General features: G+C 46.1%; 1 long non-coding RNA gene across 1 annotated transcript; it reads left to right on the plus strand.

Moving 5' to 3' along the window:
• Window positions 1-2,578: 2,578 nt before the first annotated feature.
• On the plus strand, window positions 2,579-5,472 carry LOC113877027. The gene is made up of 2 exons (XR_003506668.1): window positions 2,579-3,903; window positions 4,849-5,472. It is a non-coding gene; the product is annotated as an uncharacterized LOC113877027 (long non-coding RNA).
• The last annotated feature ends 424 nt before the right edge of the window (window positions 5,473-5,896 follow it).

Consider the following 5,896-nt stretch of genomic DNA (forward strand, 5'->3'; position numbering starts at 1 on the left):
TCCCCTGTTGTGGCATTTTTTAAGGAGCTGTGGGCTAGTAAAATGACGCTGAATTCTGGATCTGACTTAGAAGCCCTTTTCTGGGTCATTAGAAGTCATAAGAAGGCAGAAAGGTCCAAGAGTGTGTTCATAAGAAGAGTCTGCTCCCTCTTGGCCTTCAGCTCATCTGCAGGATTTTCTTGAGCCCAAGGACAAGGCAGCTTGGGCCAATGGAGACAGTGCTGTGCTTTGGGTTCAGGGATGTACAACAAATCCCAGCCAATCATTTGCTCCTGCTTCCTTGTGTGAGAAAGAGACTAGTGGTGGTCCAGTGGTTAAGACTCTTACCTGCCACTGCAGAGGACACTGGTTCGATCCCGGGTCTGGGAAGATCCCACATGCCGTGGGGCACCTGGACCCATGTACCACAGCTACTGAGCCTGTGCTCTGAAGCCTGCAAGGTGCAACTGTTGAGCCCACATGCAGCAACTGCTGAAGGCCACGTGCCCTAGAACCTGTGCTCCTTGACAAGAGAAGCCACCACAGTGAGAAGCTAGCGCAACACAACTAGAGAGTGGCCTGTGCTCTCCGCAACTGAAGAAAGCCTACGGGCAGCAACCAAGACCCAGCGCAGCCAAAAGTTGATAAATAATTTTTAATAAGAGGCTGGTGATGCTACCTTCTCAGACTCATTTGGCAGTTAATGAAGTTTATAAGGAGAAGGTTTCTACTTGGTACCTGGCACACAACAGACTGGATAAATGCTAGCTGAATCCGAGGATACATAGAAAAATAACCTGTTTCCTGCCAGGGTGGATGATTGTTAAGCAAACAGTTGTCCACAGCCTAGAAAGCCAGTGCTTCTAATCCCTAAGCCAGATTTTTGGCTGCCTTTTCAGCTGCCTCTTTAATACCCTTGGTTGCTTCTTTGTAAATCCATCTCTTCCCCTGCAAAAACGAGCTTAAATCATTTGTCCAAACTGAAGCTCTCGTGCTCTTTGAATGGGCTGCCTTTGCACTGGGGTTTCTGAGAGTGACTGCTATTGCTGAAAGCAGATGGAGCTGAGCTGGAAGCACCTTCCTGCTCCAGGCAGGTGTTCTTACTCTGGAGAGAGGCAGGCCTGTTTCTGGTGTCTGAATTCCTGCTCCCTCTTCCAACTCCTCCCTCTCCTGCTCTACCACGTCCCGCACCTCTGCAGGGTCATTCTCACGTGATTTATCTGCCTTGATCTTTTCATCCCCCAAAGTATTTAAATACCCCATGAAAATTTTTCTTCTGTTCCTTGATCGTCATGCAACAAACTGAGGGAAATCTTTGTCAGAGCAGCCTGGGAGGATACGTGGTATGAGTGGAAAGAATAAACTGGAAGAAGACCAGGTGAGCTCTTGCTCGCTCCTTTGGGCTTGGCCTCCTCTCTGGAAACCGAGATTGGATGAGGAAGACTGACACGTCAGGTGCTGTGCAGCAGCCCCACACCCACGACCTTGCTTGACCTCTCCCCGGCCCCTGCAAAGCCCCGGAGGTGGTCAGTGCTGTCTTCTGTCTCAGGGAAGGAGACCAGGCCTCAGCAGTGGTCACATTCCTGAGGGCACCGTAAGCAGAGTCAGGACTCACACAGTCTCTGACACCTTGCTGCTGAAGTGATCCAGTGATGCAGTGCCACTGTAGCAGAAAGGGCCCTTCCAGATGGATTCTTCTTCGTGGACGCCCCACACCGCCAGAGCCAGTTTGGGGTAAATCATTGACAGTCTGAGGACCCAAGGTATGTGTTTAGGATCTCATGTGCACGAAATGTCACAGACAGGACGGAGCGGGGTGAAGAGCAGGCTCGGTCCTCTGGAAGCCTAACCAGCCTTTTCTCAGGAAGAAGCTACATGAGTCAGAAATGACAGGTTTCAGCAGCAGCTCCTCCACCATCAGCCTTCCAGCAAATCATTGCACCTTAGCCGTTGAATGGGAATGATCTCCACCCCTCAGATGTGCTGACGACACTGGTGAGCAAGACTTTGTGTGGGCATGCAGCAGGCGCTCAGTGTGTGCTGATGGAGCTCAGTGAAAATGTGGGTGTGGGCAAGAGCTGTTTTCCTGAGTCAGTAGCCAGGCTAGGCTAAAGATTCTTCTGTTTTTTTCTTTTTTAAAACAAGTGTAGTTGACTTACAATGTGCCAATCTCTGCTATACAACAAAATGGCTGTTTATATATATATTTATATATATATATATATACACACACACACACATATATACACATTCTCTTTTTAATATTCTTTTCTGTTATGGTTTATCCCAGGAGATTGGATAATTCCCTGTACTATCGAGTAACACCTTGTTGTTTATCCATCCTATATATGATAGTTTACATCTGCTAATCCCAAACTCCCCGGCCTTCCTTCCCCACCCTCTCCCCATCTTGGCAACCACAAGTCTGATCTCTGTGTTTGTGTGTCTGTTTCTGTTCTGTAGATAGCTTCGTTTGTGCCATGTTTTAGATTCCACACATAAATGATTTCATAAGGTATTTGTCTTTCTCTTTCCTGCTTTACTTATTATGATAATCTAGTGGCATCCATGTTGCTGCAAATGGCGTTATTTCATTCTTTTTATGTCTGAGTCGTATTCCATTATGTATGTGTACCACATCCTTTTTATCTAGTCATCCATTGATGGACATTTAATTTGCAAGAATTCTTAACCTGAAGATCTCCTAGAAGTCTATGGATGCCTGAAATTGTATGCAGAATTCTGTATTTTTGTATATTCATAATTAATAGTAGATTAACATTTCATGCTTATTGTTTGGTAGGTTCTGCATATATTATCTCATTTATTCTCAATGACCATGTGGAAGTAAGTACTATCATTATCTCATATGTATGCATTTTGAGGCTCATATACCTATGAATGGCTAAGCCTGGTCTGTGACTCCATGCAACACCATTGTGCCAATTGCTTTGACATTTTTCTGGAAGACAGATTCTGAAGGCACCTGTGATACAGAGAAGCCTGGATGAACAGAGAAGAAAGCTAAGTAGGTTTGCTCTGTCCCAGCGAAGGGCCTGGGTCAGGAGTGCCACCTCAGGGTAAAGTTGTTTTCTGTGTTGTTTTTCTTGCTTGCTTCCTTGTTATGGGCATGAAGGTGCTAATGTGTTGGATTTGCAAAGCTCTTGGAATAACCCCTGCTTCTGGGAAGGGTGGCAACAGGAGGTTCTGCCTCGCAGTCTTTCCTCTCTGGCTGCAGCTTCGCACGTCTCATGGCTCTCACACCCCAGAGGGAGCATTGCCCTGCTGATGTCTTGGGAATGTGGTGGCTCTGTGTTTGGAATCATCCAGGGCACTGCGATGGTGAGCTGCCTTACAGAAGGCCCCTTCCAAGTACCCAGTCTGGATGAGGTGCCCCCAAGCAAAGAGCAGAAGGGAGGAGAAAGACAGGTGTCAGAGAGCAAAGGCAAGACAAGACTTAGGCCCCCCACCCTATGCTGGTAACTTAGGCTAAATAGAGCTGCACTTTGAGGGTAACATTGCTGCATAGCAAATGACTACTCTGTATGGGGTCCCTTAGATAAAGACTTTGGGGGCAAACCTCTCTGAGCTTGGAGCTAGGAGATCCTTTTGCTTCCTACTTAGCTGGTCTGCACTCTTCAGTTAGATAAAGGAATGCTTCATTTTCTACTGTTTCCTTTTTGCCCGATGTAAGAAAGCTCCCCTAATGTTCACTTGCTATGCTTTCCTCTGCCACTGTTTCTTAATGAGATTCTTACTCCACCTCACCCAAACTCTGCTTTTGTAATTTTAGTGTTCTGTGCCCCCATGTGTGTTGTAAACTGCCTTGAGTCTGTTTTGGAAAAGAAATGGGATGTGGAAGAAGTGCTAATTATGTGGTGCAGGAAGTCAGACTGCAGAGAAGCGGGTAGCTTCATGGAGGAGGTGGGTCGGGGTGGGTCTGTGGAGGGAGGATGGGCACTGCAGACAGGGGTCATGGCCCAAGGGGAGGTACAGAGGCCGCTGGCACTTACTGGCAGCTTTTACCTAGTGAGCCTCTAGAATTCTTGGGAAATCTGCAACTGGTTAGAAATATGCTTGAAACCACGCACAGGGAAGAGAAGGTTTTCAGCTCAAGAGTAATGTCGAGGGATTTCCCTGGTGGTCCAGTGGCTAAGACACTGCACTCCCAGTGCAGGGGACCCAGGTTCCATCCCTGGTCAGGGAGCTAGATCCCACATGCTGCAACTAAGAGTTTGTATGCCACAGCTCAAGATCCCACATGCCGAGATGTATATCAAAGATTCTGCATGCTGCAACTAAGACCCAGCACAGCCAAATAAATAATAAATATTGTTTTTTGTAAAAGTAATGTCAGGAACACAGAAGAGCACAGGGGCATGTACATGTAGGCTTGAGGGCCCACTGAAGCTCAACCACAGGCCACCCTTCTTTCTGCTTCCCCCAAACTCTCCGCATGGGTGCTTTGACCGTGAATTGTGTGATTCTTTGCTGTGGGACACAGCAGTCCCTCAGAAGAGGGAGAAACCCCTGTCTTACTGTAGCTCAGTGTTCATTCATGTGCCTAGTGGTTGTGGGCCTGGGTTGGGGGTGACGAAGATGACCTGTTGTTAGATCTTGGCACTGACTGTAGCTCCCCTGTGTGCCTTGGGGAGACACTTCGTTGTGAAGCCTCAACAAACTTACTGTAAAATGAGGATCATAGCACTTGTCTATGGGTGGGCAGAGTCAATGTGAAATATAGCAGCTGCCCAATAAATGACCCTTTTTTTCTCCTTTCCCGTGGCCACTTGCTGAGGATAAAAGGACGTTACCATAGCCACCAGGTATATTTCAGAATGTCTGTCTTAACCCTTTCCTACTCCCCAGTGCTACCTCCACCCCCCATGGCTACCACACCAAACCAGGAAAGGCTGCTTGACACTGGAGTGTTTGCCGAAACCACCTCTGGTACCTGCCTTTATTCCACGGACCACCTGTTGGCTGCCTGCAGGAACTGCCCTCCTGGAAGCCAGAATGAGAAGGAGTGCAAAAGAGCAAGAGAGGTCTGTGTGCGTCCACGGCAGGGGCACCAGGGAGGTGCTGGACTGGGCTGAAAGAGTGCTGAGAATTTGTTGGCTCATCCTTTGAAAACCTTTGAAAATTGCCCTAAAGGAATGAGAGCGGTGCCTCCCCCTTGTGGTTGGCCGATCAAGTTTATGTATATCAGACCCTTGTGAATAGTGTTAGAGCCCGTGGTGCTCGGCATGTGTTCCCTAGCTGGCAGCTCCACCTCAGCAATTCCACTTTGTTAAATATCCGAAGGAAATGACTAAGTGTTCACAGCATTTGTATGACAGGGTAAGAATTGGAAACAACCTAAATTTCCAACAATAGGGGGGATAGGCTATGATTCATTCAAGGGATGAAATAGAATGCTATCATATCATTCCAAGACAAAAAAATTTCATGATAAACTATTGAGTGAATAAACAAAATCTATTAAACAATAGAGAATGGGTCCATTTTTTAAAGTAAACGTTTGATTTGTAATAATTTTAAGTTTACAGGAAGATTCCAAAGATAGTACAGAGAGTTTCTGCATACACTTCACCTAGCTTCTCCAAATGTTAACATCTTACATAACCGTGTAACAAACGTGGGTACATTATTAGACTCTGACTTTATTTGGTTTTCACCAGTTTTTCCACTAATGTCCTTTCTTTCTGTTCCAGGATCCAACCCAATATATTACATTGCATTTAGGGTTGTTTTTTGTTTTGTTTTGTTTTGTTTTTAAGTTTATACACACAGAAAAAGCATGGGAGGTTACAGATGAAAGTATTTTAACTGTGATCATAGCTGAGTGTTGAAACTATGGAGTTTTTAAAAAGCTTTCTTGGGTCTTCTAATTTTTCTGTGTATAATTATCGCATAC

Source organism: Bos indicus x Bos taurus, chromosome 2 (genome assembly GCF_003369695.1).
Source record: "Bos indicus x Bos taurus breed Angus x Brahman F1 hybrid chromosome 2, Bos_hybrid_MaternalHap_v2.0, whole genome shotgun sequence".
NCBI classification, from domain to species: domain Eukaryota; kingdom Metazoa; phylum Chordata; class Mammalia; order Artiodactyla; family Bovidae; genus Bos; species Bos indicus x Bos taurus.